The sequence below is a fragment of the Camelina sativa genome, chromosome 14, assembly GCF_030686135.1.
Source record: "Camelina sativa cultivar CO46 ecotype springtype chromosome 14, ASM3068613v1".
Taxonomy (NCBI): Eukaryota; Viridiplantae; Streptophyta; class Magnoliopsida; order Brassicales; family Brassicaceae; genus Camelina; species Camelina sativa.
This window is the reverse complement of record NC_141893.1, coordinates 21,563,682-21,577,734: the sequence shown is the minus strand read 5'-3', so window position 1 is coordinate 21,577,734 and position 14,053 is coordinate 21,563,682. Positions and strand designations below refer to the sequence as shown.

General features: G+C 38.2%; 2 pseudogenes; both read right to left on the bottom strand.

Annotated features, from left to right (window-relative positions):
- Positions 1 to 368: 368 nt before the first annotated feature.
- LOC147928511 (uncharacterized) lies at positions 369 to 5,575 on the bottom strand (annotated as a pseudogene).
- Positions 5,576 to 12,655: 7,080 nt separating this feature from the next.
- Positions 12,656 to 13,221, bottom strand: LOC147928510 (uncharacterized protein At2g29880-like; annotated as a pseudogene).
- Between the last annotated feature and the right edge of the window lie 832 nt (positions 13,222 to 14,053).

Genomic DNA, 14,053 nt, shown 5'->3' with positions numbered 1-14,053 from the left:
TCACAATCAGTTCATAATTTAAACTTGAATCTAAACATTCGTGCATCATATCCATACCTCTACCGATTGTCTTGTACAATGTCTCCATAGACGAGATCTTACGTTTTGTTGAGTATTTAACAAGATAATTAGATGTAAAGATCTAAAATTGAAAGCAATGTAACTATTTAGATATACACTTCACCGTACTAAATGATGCTTCTTAAACAGAGTTTTATAGCCTATAAAATTACCTGATACTACCACCTTCTTCTACTCATGATTTTTTTTTTTTTCTTTTAAACGAAAAACATAAGTTTGGATAAAACCTGAAAATAGCAGTCATCGCTACGTAGATATAAAAATCATCGAATCTAAGAAACTCTGATTCATAGGTGTAAAGAAGCAATAAGACTAGAGCAATCATCCTCCCTTGGTTGGTTAAAGAGCGGCCCAAACATCTCAAGAATTCTACTTCTAGGGTTTATCACCTTGTGTTGTGATGTTTCAAATAGAGATTTCTACAAATAAAGAATGTTAGACTTTATGGTTTCTCTCGCAAACCCATTTGCCTCTGCTGAAACATCTTTGGAAGACCTCAACGTCTCTTCTAGCTTCTTCAGCTCTTGGTTGTAATGTTCAAGATCAGATAACTTCACTACTCCACCAAGAGAGCTTTCTCTGTTTCTGAGAATCAAAACAAACCGATCCAATTCCCTGATTCCAAATGTAAAATTCTGGCCAGTCTTTACGACCAGTCCCCATTGGTTTGATTTGCCACCATCCTCCTGATAGACTCCATTCTTAGGTTTGATATATGTTTTAAACACATATAGGATAACACAAAACAACCTTCCTACCACAGGAGCATTAATTAATGTCTTTCTTCCCTGGATACTTCAGTAGCCAAAGACAAAACAGTAACATTGAACGTATAAGAGATATATAAGGAAAGGATAGAGATGTAAATCATATTAACCTAATGTCTCCCTCTAGACATTGTATATATACTGTAATAATCTTATCATTGTAATATACAACATTCATCTTTTCTATATGGTATCAGAGCTATCGATCTATACCTAATTTTGTTTTTCCAGCCGTCATTTGACTCTTCTTCCTCATGTCTTCCACGAGTGAAACTATTCCTCTCAATCCTGCTACTCCTACACTCCTAAGTATCAATATGACTAATGTCACCAAGCTTACTGCTTCCAACTTCATCATGTGGAGCTGCCAGGTTCATGCTCTACTTGATGGCTACAGTCTTGCAGGATACATCGACGGATATGTCCCTGTTCCTCCTTCCACCGTTGTCACTGATGGTGTCGAGCGTCCCAATCCTGATCACACTCTCTGGAAACGCTAGGATAGACTGATCTACAGTGCTCTCCTTGGTGCCATTAAAACCTCTGTGCAATCCCTCCTTTCCCGTGCTACTACAACAGCTGAGATCTGGACCACTCTTACGGACACATATGCTGCTCCAAGTCGAGGTCATGTTCGCCAGATCAAGCAACAGATCGAGTCTTTAAAAAAGGTGAGTCGATCCGTTGAAGAATACTTTCAGGGATTCACTACACGCTTTGATCAGTTGGCTCTTCTCGGTAAAGAGATGGATCACGATGATCAAGTTGAGCCGATTCTCAAAGGTTTACCAGAGGAATACAAACCTGTGGTAGATCAGATCGCTGGCCGTGATAAAACACCATCCCTCCCCGAGGTGTATGAGAAGTTGCGATATCATGAAGCCACGCTTCAGTCCCTTGTTGTCACTGCTAATCAGTCCTTTCCATTGACTGCCAATGCCGTGAATTATCGTTCTTCTTACAACAGCTCTCGCAACCACAACAAACCAAGAGGTAAAAGTTATAAAGGTAACCAAAACTGGTCGCTCCCACAGCACTCTGGTTTGAATCAAGGTCAATCACGTGGCTATCAAGGCAAGTGTCAGATTTGTGGGATCCATGGCCACAATGCTCGTACCTGCTACCAACTTCAGCAACATGGTGGATTCTCTCCTCAACAGAGTCATCCTCGTGCTAATATGGTTGTGGCCTCCAGTTATGATGTGTCGCCTTGGCTTCTAGATAGTGGAGCCACACATCATGTCACATCCGATCTGAATAACTTGGCACTTCACCAACCTTACAATGGCGGTGAAGATCTCACTGTTGCGGATGGCACCACACTTAAGATTGCTCAAACTGGTTCTACTCTCCTTCCCACTTCTAATCGTCCTATTGCATTAAAAGACGTTTTGTATGTTCCAAACATAGCAAAGAACTTAATATCGATGTACCGGTTATGTAATGCTAATAGTGTGACTGTTGAATTTGCTCCCGCTTCCTTCCAGGTGAAGGATCTTCACACGGGGGTCCGGTTGCTATAAGGGAGGACTAAGAATGAGCTTTACGAATGGCCGGTCAACATTGCTCCACCGATGTCTCTCTTTGCATCTCCAGCTCCAAAGACTGATCTCCATAGTTGGCACTCGCGACTGGGTCATTCTGCGTTATCAGTTTTAAAAATGCTAGTTTCTCAGTTTTCTTTACCTGTTTCTGCTTGTTCACAAAAGTCAGTGTCTTGTTCTGATTGCTACATCAATAAAAGCCATAAGCTTCTCTTTCAAACAACCACGATTGTGTCTACTCATCCGCTCCACTACATTTACAGTGATGTGTGGACTTCGCCAATCTTGTCTATTGAAGGGTACAATTATTATTTAGTTCTTGTTGATCACTATACACGATATGTATGGATGTATCCGATGAAGCAGAAATCACAAGTGAAAGAGATTTTTACCCGGTTTGTTGCTCTTGTTGAGAATCGTTTTAGCCACCGAGTTGGCATTCAGATAATGGTGGAGAGTTTATAGCTCTTCATTCTTTCCTCTCATCCCATGGTATTGCTCATCTCACGACGCCTCCCCATACCCCGAAACACAACGAAGTGTCAGAACGAAAGCACCGCCATATAGTAGAAACCGGCCTCACACTTCTCAGTCAAGCTTCCCTGCCCACGACGTACTGGAGTTATGCATTCTCAACTGTGGTATACCTTATTAACCGTATGCTCACACCCGTGCTTAATGGCAACTCCCCGTATAAGCGGCTCTTTGGTGAGGCCCCCAATTATCTCAAACTCAAGGTGTTTGGCTGCTTATGTTTTCCATGGCTACGACTGTACACATCGCATAAGCTTGACAACCGCTCAATCTCCTGTGTTTTTCTGGGTTACTCACTCACACAGAGTGCGTACCTGTGTTTGGATCCCCGGTCTGGTCGTATTTATGTGTCGAGTCATGTTCGATTTGTGGAATCGACATTCCCGTTTGCTAATCTATCGACATCTTCTCCGCCTGAAGAATATACCGAATCGACCTCTGCCAGTGTCACATCAATTTCGGTTCCGCCGATCGTGATTGCTCCACTGAGGATCCCATCACCGACTCCTCACTCTCCACCGGCTCCCATATCTCTGGTTCCGGCTCAATCATCGTCTGCTGAACATCCTATGTCGTCGGCATCTAATCAGGTGGACTCTCCGTCGGGGTCGTCCTCATCAACGCATCAATTGTCTGGTCACCTTTCCCATAGTCTAGGTCCAGTAACTGATTCTGGCCCAATATCTAATTCAGGCCCATCTACTGATGCTCACCCAAGTCCATCTCCCACACCATCTGTGTCCATCTCACCACCGCCGGTTGAACCTTTGCCGTCTCCTTTGCCACCGGCTCCAAATAATCACACCATGACAACTCGTGCCAAGAACAATATTCATAAGCCGAATCGTCGCTATGCTCACACTTTTTCTCTGCCCAAACCGACCATTCCCTGGACTGTGGCTGAGGCATTGAAGGACCCAAAATGAGGTCATGCGATGTCTGAAGAAATCAATGCTCAAATCCGAAATGGTACACATGAATTGGTTCCTCCGTCGATGGCTAACAATATTGTGGGTTGCAAATGTATCTTTACTATAAAATATCTCCCAGATGGTTCTATTGATAAATATAAAGCAAGGCTTGTTGCTCGTGGTTTTCATCAACAGCCGGGACGTGATTACACAGATACATTTAGTTCGGTCGTCAAGTCTACTACCATTCGTGTGGTGCTTCAAGTTGCGGTTAACAAGGGCTGGCACATGAAGCAAATTGATGTTAATAATGCTTTCTTGCAGGGTCGGCTTCATGATGAAGTGTATGTCGCTCAGCCACCGGGGTTTGTTGATCCGGAGCGACCATCCTATGTCTGTCCTCTCAAGAAGGCTTTGTATGGCCTCAAACAGGCGCCCCGTGCCTGTATCAGGAGTTACGAGCCCACTTACTTCGACTCGGTTTTGTCAATTCTGTGGCTGATACCTCTCTGTTCATCAAACGTCAAGGACGTGACATCTTCTATATTCTTGTCTACGTTGATGATATGTTGATCACGGGTAACAATCAGTCTCTTCTCGACCAGATTATTCAATCTATTGGGGCTTGTTTCTCTTTGAAAGAACTAGGTGAGTTACGATATTTCCTTGGCATTGAACCTACCATGACTTCAGCTGGACTCCACCTCCGTCAACAAAAGCATATTGTTGATCTCCTAACAAAGACTCGGATGCTAGCAGCCAAACCTGTTTTGACGCCAATGTCTCCGACACCAAAACTCTCAGTATATGCATTGTCCCACTGATGCTCATTGGAGTGCTGTCAAACGTATCCTTCGTTACTTGGTGGGAACACAGTCTCATGGGATTCTCTTGCGCACAAATACACCGATCTCTGTTCATGCTTTTTCAGGTGCTCTCAAAGCATACTCTGATGCAGATTGGACAGGTGATACTGATGATTTTGTTTCTACAAATGCTTATTTGATATATCTTGGCGGTAGTCCTATCTCCTGGTCATCAAAGAAACAAAAGGGTGTTGCACGTTCGTCCACTGAAGCAGAGTACCGACTGTGGCCAATGCTGCTTCTGAACTTCGTTGGATCATCTCTCTTCTCACGGAACTCGGACTTCAGGTCCCTGCGACCCCAGTCATCTACTGCGACAATCTTGGTGCTACACACTTAGCGGCTAATCCCATCTTTCATTCACAGATGAAGCACCTTGCATTGGACTACCACTTCATATGCGGCAATGTCTAGGCTGGTACACTTCGAGTAACTCACATCTCCACACACGATCAGCTCGTTGACCCACTAACTAAACCACTATCAACTGTGAAGTTCCAGGAGATCATAAGCAAGATTGGAGTCACAAAGGCTCCTCCATCTTGAGGAGGCATATAAGAGATATATAAGGAAAGGATAGAGATGTAAATAATATTAACCTAATGTCTCACTCTGCACATTGTATATATACTGTAATAATCTCATCATTGTAATATACAACATTCATCTTTTTCTATAGAACGCATGTCATCAGATAGCAAGAACATTACTTCAGCCACAGAGAGCGAGAGGTCAACTCCGAGCCGCACAGCCTCCTTTTTCTGCTTCTCATAATTGGAAAGATTAGTCTCTTTAGTGTAAGGAGAATACTTAGATTGTGGCAATCTCTTGTTGTTACGGACAACACGGTGAGTCATTGATAATGATTCCATCTGTTTCGAGAGGATCGATATGTCCGAATAATTCATCGCGGAGGGCTTTAGGATGCAGTGACAGAAGAACCTCTTAACAAAAACAGAAATATTGAGAGAATTGAAGAACCCTAGATCGTAACTTTAACCTTCAGTGTGAAACCTTTTGAATGATATCAAATCTAAATTCGTAGAAAGAAACGAAACTATTGACTCTCCTCGCTATTGTATGTATTGTTCTCTGGAAAACTTTTTTGACAAGTAATAATAAAAAAGAGTTGTGGAAATATTTATAAAGAAAAGGAAATATTTATAAAGGAAAAGGAAATATTTATAAAGAAATTAGGTGGAATTATGGGTGTCAATCGGGCTGGCCCGGTCCAGCCTAGCCTGAAAACCGTAAAACCCGCATATGATTGAGTCTGGCCCGGTCCGGCCCGAAATATATCCGGGCCTATATTTTAAAGGTCGAGCCCGGTCCTTACAGGGCTACAAGGTTTTTTAGGCTTTTTCGAGCTTATCTTACCGATAAAAATTTCAAACTTATAAGCATTAAAAAGTAGTGTTTAAAGGTGTACATAAAACAAATCAATAAAAAATTTATTAACTCATCTATATTCACTACAACAAACTTAATTTAATAGATAAAGTTTAAAACTAAATAAAATTTTGATACTTTAACCAAATAAACAAATATATAATTCATATGAAATATCATAGATAAAAATTTTAAAAGTACTAAGGATGATTATTAAGTAACTATGAAAACTAGAATTAGAGTTTAAAACTTTATTTACAATAAATTATTAATAAAATATTGCAATCAAACAAAAATATTAACAAAAAGGTACAAATATATTTGTTAAAGGACTTTTCGAGCTGGCTCGAGCCCGGTCGGGCTAAACCCGAAAAACCCTATAGCCCAAACGGGCTGAGACCGAAAGGCCCAATTTTTTCTAGACATATATATTTAAGCCCTAATTGACATGCCTAGGTGGAATGTAGTTTTAAATTAGAGAGAATAGTAGTTTTTTTTGTAGGCCTTGGAATAAAATTCGAACCAAATCTGATCCGAAAAAATTGGATTAAAACCGAACTGATATTGAGGAAATAACCGATCAGTTTTTGTTTTCATTACTTTTGGATATCGGATAATATCCGATCCGAACCAAAATCCAATAGATATCCGAATATTTGTAAAGCCCCGACCGCATCCGCGTCCACGACCAACAACAGCTCCACCCTTAACCATCTACACTACACTGAACAGAAAGCTAAGCACACAATTTCCAAAACCGCACACAAAGGACACAACTTAACGTGGAATCTCATTGAAGGCTCGAAGAGGATAATACTAGGACTCCACACCACAAACAAATTGACTAAACTCATAGACAATTCCATCACACAACAACATGCATCCAATCAACAGGAAAAATACTTCAACCAACTAAATTCTCTAACCGCTCTAAACCATCCCCTTAACCATCCTAGAACCGTAAGGGCTCTGAAACCACTTGTAATGCCCTGATCGCCACCTCTTAGTGGGCTCCATGTCCCCTCCTAGTCCATGGGCCCACCTTCCTTAATGGACCTCACGTCCTTTCACTAGGCCCGTTACCCATCCATATCCGACGGCCGGTTTGCTAGGTCCGGGAGGCTTTAAAGACTTGTTACCATCCCTACAAATCAGCACATGTGTTTTGTCCTCACTCGCACAGTTCCGACATTCACTTCTCGAAAGGTCACCCATCCTAAGACTACTCCAGCATAGGCACGCTTAACTGTGGAGTTCTCCCAGGACCCTTGACCGAAAAGATAAGTGCACTTTGGTGACATAGATGGCCAAATCAATTATTTTAAACCTCTCCGCATGTCTCTGAAACCGGGGTGTCACAATTCACGCCCACTAACAGATCGCAACGTCCTTGTTGTGCACCAAGATCGTCACCCGCCACGGTGTGAGCCCACTCGTCTGCGTTCGGCTCTGATACCACTTGTAACGCCCTGACCGCGTCCGCGTCCACGACCAGCAACAGCTCCACCCTTAACCATCTGCACTACATAGAACAGAAAGCTAAGCACACAATTTCCAAAACCGTACACAAAGCACACAACTTACTGTGGAATCTCATTGAAGGCTTGAAGAGGATGATACTAGGACTCCATACCTCAAACAAATTGACTAACTACTCGTAGAAAATTTCATCACACAATAACATGCATCCAATCAACAAGAAAAATACTTTAACCAATTAAATTCCCTAACCGCTCTAAACCATCCCATTGACCATCCTAGAACCATAAGGGCTCTGATACCACTTGTAACGCCACGACCGCCACTTCTTAGTGGGCCCTATTTCCGATCTCAGTCCATGGGCCCACCTTACTTAATGGGCCTCACGTCCTCTCACTAGGCCCGTGAGCCCATCCATATCCGACGGCCGGTTTGCTACGTTTGGGAGGCTTTATAGACTTGTTACCGTCCCTACAAATCAGCACATGATATTTCCATGTGTTTTGTCCTCGCTCGCAAAGTTCCGATAGTCAATTCCTAGAAGGTCACCCATCCTAGGACTACTCCAGCATAATCACGCTTAACTGTGGATTTCTCCCAGGACCCTTGATCGAAAAGATAATTGCACTTTGGTAACATAGGTGGCCAAATCAATTCTTTTAAACCTCTCCACAAGTCTCTGAAACCGAGGTGTCACAATATAACCAAAAAATATAAGAAAAAACTTGATAAGGATAGATATACACGTAACTATATAAAATTTGGGTCGGGTATAAATCATCCACACTATCCAATTGGGTTTCATATTACGTAAAACGGGTACCCGAATCCGACCGGGTATACCCGAACACCCAAATAAATACCCATAATCATTCATAACATTCCCGATTTCTTGAGTCTCTTGATTCTCTACTTGTGATATCCTGATTTATGTGATGTTTAAACCAACTAGAAAATCCACCAAATTAACAAACTGGGAACCCTAAAAAAATCATTCTCAGCGTTCCCCGACTCTCCACCATCTGAGATCTCAAGGCAAATCAGGTAAACACCTTCTTCTTCGTCGATTTTAGCAAATAGCTTAAAACAGAGGCTAAAAATATGAATATAAGCTATTTGAATTCTTTATTACGAGTGTTGTTGTATAGTATCAGTTATATTTAAATTCATGCTTGTGTGTGTGTCTATGTTTTATTGCTTGATAGATTTATCATCGACTCCATGAAATTTATTTTAAAGTGTTGGAGTGGGTTTCTTACATATCATTGCTTGTGTGTGTGAGTGTGTATGTGTTTTTTGTACTTTATTTTATTTTCGGCCTCAGTTCTGAATTTGTTTTAGTAGAGGAGTCAACGAACAATTAATTATTTTGAGTTATAATAATTAGAAGCATGATTAATACTGGATATAAGTTTTATTGATAGAGTCTTTTTGGTGTTTGTAGAGTCTTTTTGAGTATTTATAGAGTTAACATCTATGTGAGTATAATGAAGCTAAATACGAGGATTTGGAGCATATTCAAACATTGAGGGTAAGCTGTGAAGTTCAGAACAAGTTCCGAGATATGCATCGACCGATATTTCTATGAAACAAGAGACATTGTTCAGATTTATGTTGATAGGAAGGCTACTATGAAACAATGGTTCCTAACTAACAAGCAAAGGTCTCACTTACAACATATATTTTGAAGTGTGAGATCACTGGTAATAATTATTTTAATCAGTAGCTTGTTTCATTTTTTTTAGACTTGTTTATTGTGTTATTTGGCTTAATCTTTCTTTCTCTTTTTAGGTTCAAGTTATATGGTTATAAGTTATAACAGCACATTACATTGATGTTCATTGGCAGTTAAAGAAGCTGACCGTAGGGTTCAAATATGTCACAGATCATAAAGGTAATACCATTGCTAATGTCCTTTTTGAATGCCTAGCAGACTGGGAAATAGAGAAGGTATTTTATGTCACTATGGACAATGCAACAGCCAATAGTAATGCATTGTCAATGTTTGAATCCAGTTTCTCTTTGATATTCGATGACACTTTAGTGATGAAAGGAAATTATTTACATATGAGATGTGCTGGTCATATTCTTAATTTGATTGTGAGGGACAAATTGGATAAATTAGATGATAGTGTGGCTGCAATCCGTAATGCTATATTATATTATATATCAACAGGCAGAAGGCAAGATGCATTTGATATGAAGGTAGACTCTAGTAGGATGACATGGGGTTTTTTGCCATTGGATGTAACAACTAGATGGAATTCCACATATTTGATGTTGTCAAGGGCGGTTAAGTACAAGGAAACTTTTGATAAGATGGAGCTTGAAAACAAACTGTACAATGATCATTTCATGGAGTTTGTAAATGGTAGAAAACGGATTGGACCTCCTTTAATGTCTGAATGACATGCAGTTCAAAGGTTAAATAAGTTCCTAATCATTTTTTATGATTCCACATTGGTAGTCTCAGCTTCTACAACTATGAATACACACAAGAGTTATGGTGAGATAGTGAACATAGCATTAGAGCTTCAATTGCTTTGTACCAACTATGATAGTGATCTAAGGGTGAAAGCTCAAAAAATGTTTAAGAAATTTGATAAGTATTGAGATGGCTTGAAGAACATCAACAAAATATTGGTAATAGTTATTGTTTTTGATCCGAGAAAGAAGATGCAGTTTGCGAAAATGTGTTTTGACGAGTTGTATGGAGAAGACTCTACACAGTCTAAGGGGTTGTATGAGTCAGTTATTACCATTCTAGAGGATATGTTCAAAGATTATAGCGAAAGATATGGTAAAAAGGAAAATGTTCGATTATCTCAGTCTACTCAAGATTTCCAAGCAAATAGAATGGATGGCATTGATAATGATCTTGGTTACCGTATGCATAAGATTGAGCATCGATACAATACCTTGTTAAAAGAGATTGGAGTTAGATTCATATCTCAAAGACGAAGTAGAGAACCCTAAAGTGATGTTTGGAATGGAGTATGATGTAGTCTCTTGGTCGAAAATAAACAGTGGCAAGTATCTCATTTTGTCAGAGATGGCTAGAGATTTATTTTCTATGCATGTGTCTTCTGTTGCATCTGAGAGCGCTTTTAGCACTAGTGGGAGGATAATAAACCCATATAGGAGTTGTCTAACTCACTATATTGTTGTGGTTTTGATGTGTACAAAACAATGGATGAAACAAGATATTAAAATTGAATCAAAAGTGCTTACGAATGCACAAATACTTGATGAATTCGAATATGAAGATAAACTTGAGAAAGGTGCGTATCTTTGTTCTTTATTTTTTTTCCCTCTATTTTACTTAATGTTTAGAATTTGTGTTTCTTCATAATTTCAGATTTTGCAACCCCGGCATCACAAGAAAAGTAAAACAGTTTGCAAGTTCTCTAATCTCTGTTACTAGGTAAATTAGTTTTCATTTTCATATGTGTCAATTTTTTTATATTAATTTAGATAGATTATATGATTGTAACTTTAAATTTGGTGTCATTTCATGTTTTAGGAAATCAAAAACTATTAGTTTATGAACTTATTGTTTTTGTGTTTGGATTTGTCAACTTTTTTTTATTGAACTCAATATGGTATGATGAAGTTGGCTTTTTTATATTTGATGATTATTTGATGATTACAATCAGTTTGTTTAGCTTGATAGTTTGGGTGTAACCCGAAAATACTTAACCAATGGGTGTTTATCCAAATCCGACTCGAAATCTAAAAATACTTAAATGGGCCACATTTTTTTTAAACCCAAAAGCTCAAAATACCCAATCTAAAACCCGAAAGGATATCCGAACGTCCACCCCTACTATCGTGTGTGCAAATTATTTTTTTTAACTTTACAATGCCTATATGAAAATTGCCGCCTTCAAACCAAATATCATTGGACCATGTCACTTTATATTCACGAGGCCTTAAGGATTCTCAGGTTAGGCTTGCATGAAAATCACTACAAGAAAACAGCTAATGATTCCAACACGTTTGTTCTTCTGTATGTACTGTAGTCGTTTATTCGTCGCTTTTTTGTTTGTGACAAAAAAATAGTCACAAATTAAAGTCCTAATATGCAAGTTTTATCTTAATAAAAAAGCGTGGGATATTTCTATTTTTTATGAGAAGAACAAACGTGTTGGAATGCTATTCATCTTAAAATAATCACTTATTAGTAAAAAAGTCGTTTGTTTATACTTTGCTAATTCTTTTTTCAAAATGCTTATGAGTTGAAATATGCATGGTTGTTTACCTTCTAGCAACAATCATGCTTGTATTACCTAGATCTTAACCTTAAGCCTTCAAACTGAAATCCCTTTGCCCTTTCTGCTCTAATCCGGATGACAAATAATACAAGACAAAAGCTTATGGATGGACAAAAAAGCTTAACAAATGCTCCATTTCCTATCAAAATTCCATAAAGGGTGGATTTGGGAAAAAAAAACTAACGTAATAGCAAACCTACTAGAAGACAAAAGATCATGAAAGAAAGAATGACATGATAATAATAAAAAACATAAAGGGTGTTCATGCACGAACATAACAATAAGTAACAATACGTAAATATCGGACATGATAAAGAATGAGAAATAATTCAACCTATAATATCGGACATAACAATACATAATAGCAAACCAACCATATTAGAAGACAAAAAATCATGAAGCACCTAATAAAAATAATTCAACTTATAAAGAGAAAGCAGAAAGGGTGTTCCCCTAACAATAATTAGCACTCCATCACGTTACGCTTAATCCAACCATAACGCTCATCAGTGGACATGCTAACAAAGACTTCTTTCATTCCTAATTGGTGAATCACTTTGACTGCATCATAACGAACGTTTTCTTTCAAATTAGGAACTTCTTTGATAGCTTCCCATACATTATTTCTTTTCTTCTCGACCTCTCTTTGTTCAGCTTCTCTTTGTTGTCTTGTTTCTCTTTCTTGTATTAGATCGAAGAGTTTATGAGTTACTGTTGTCAATGAATTCATCTCAGCATGGACATCTGTTGAACCTTCAGATTGACTTGATGGTTCACTTACATTGTTAGTATTGCTTCTATGCTTCTTTCTTAAAGGTAGTTTGTCTAGAGAGCCCCTTGCATTGCTGCATACAAAAGACAAAGGTGTTTCATGGTCTTCCTCAACATCCATAGAAAAATCTTCAGTAGAACTTGTTTGCTTTGTTCCTGCAGTTCCACTTGTTTGAGCATCCGTACCATCACCTAATCCAATAGAATTTCCACCGGGTTGCTACGTTGTCCTCAAATATGATTTTGAGATCATCAACTTCTTCAAATGTTTCATTTTGGAATTTTTTGAAATTCGGATGCCCCTAAATAAAAATAAAAATAATTTAGCATAGTTACAAATTTCAAAGTTTATTTGCTTATTATCTTAAAATTTTCACCATAAATAAATTCAAATAATTAAAAAATTGATACAACCTTCCATATTCTTTTGAAGGTTGTATTAGAAAAACATAAGAAAAGCTAAAGTTTATATAGTTTACCTTTACATAATTAGCCCACACCTCAGCTGAAGCCGTAAACCTTTTTGTGCTTGGATCCCATCCAAACCCGGAGCTGCAACGAAGAAGATCAAGACCACTATTGTATTTTCCCTTCAAGGTCTTCATTCTGTTTAGGTAGTGTTTATGAATTTTGCCACCCCCATGTTTTTCATTAATAATAGGCAGTATTTTTCTTTCCACTGTAAACTTGCTAAATACACCCCTTGAATCACGCCAACCCGCAGCAACACCGTCTAATAGTAATTCTATTAACGTTCTTGTTTCTTGTAGAGTCCATGGAAGGTAAAGATTTTTTTCTCGATCTTCTTGTGATTCACTCATTGTTTTTTTGGGTTAAAGTTTTGTGCTACACCTGTGACACAAAAAACACATAACTCGTAAATCTTTTCTTGCAAGTAAATAACATGATAATTAAAAAAAATGAAGAAACTAACGGTCGAGACGTAAGTGAGCATGCACTACAAAAAAATTTAAAAGAATAAGTAATATAAAAACTAAAAAGTTAACAAAGACACTTACAAACTAAGTTAAGAACAATATGGTCGAGACGTAGGTGCTCCAACTCTTTCATGTAATAATGAAGAAGTATCGATGGTGATCCAATAATATATAGTGTTTTTCTTTACCATATATTTCATATGAAAAATTGGTGATTTGACAAATATTTTTAGTTACAAAATTAGAAATATTACAATTTCTTGACTCACAAAAAAATTTGTAATATATCACCATTGGATCTTTGATTAAAAATTTGGAAATCTTACACTTTTTTAACTTACATCGTAATATACACTTTCTCTATGAATATTCGTATCTTTGAAAAATGTAAAATGTACATTAAACAAAAAGTTATGTGCCTTTGTAAAATGTAAAACTTACATAAAATAAAAATGTACATAAAATAAAAAAATCCATAACTATATGAACAAACTGTTAC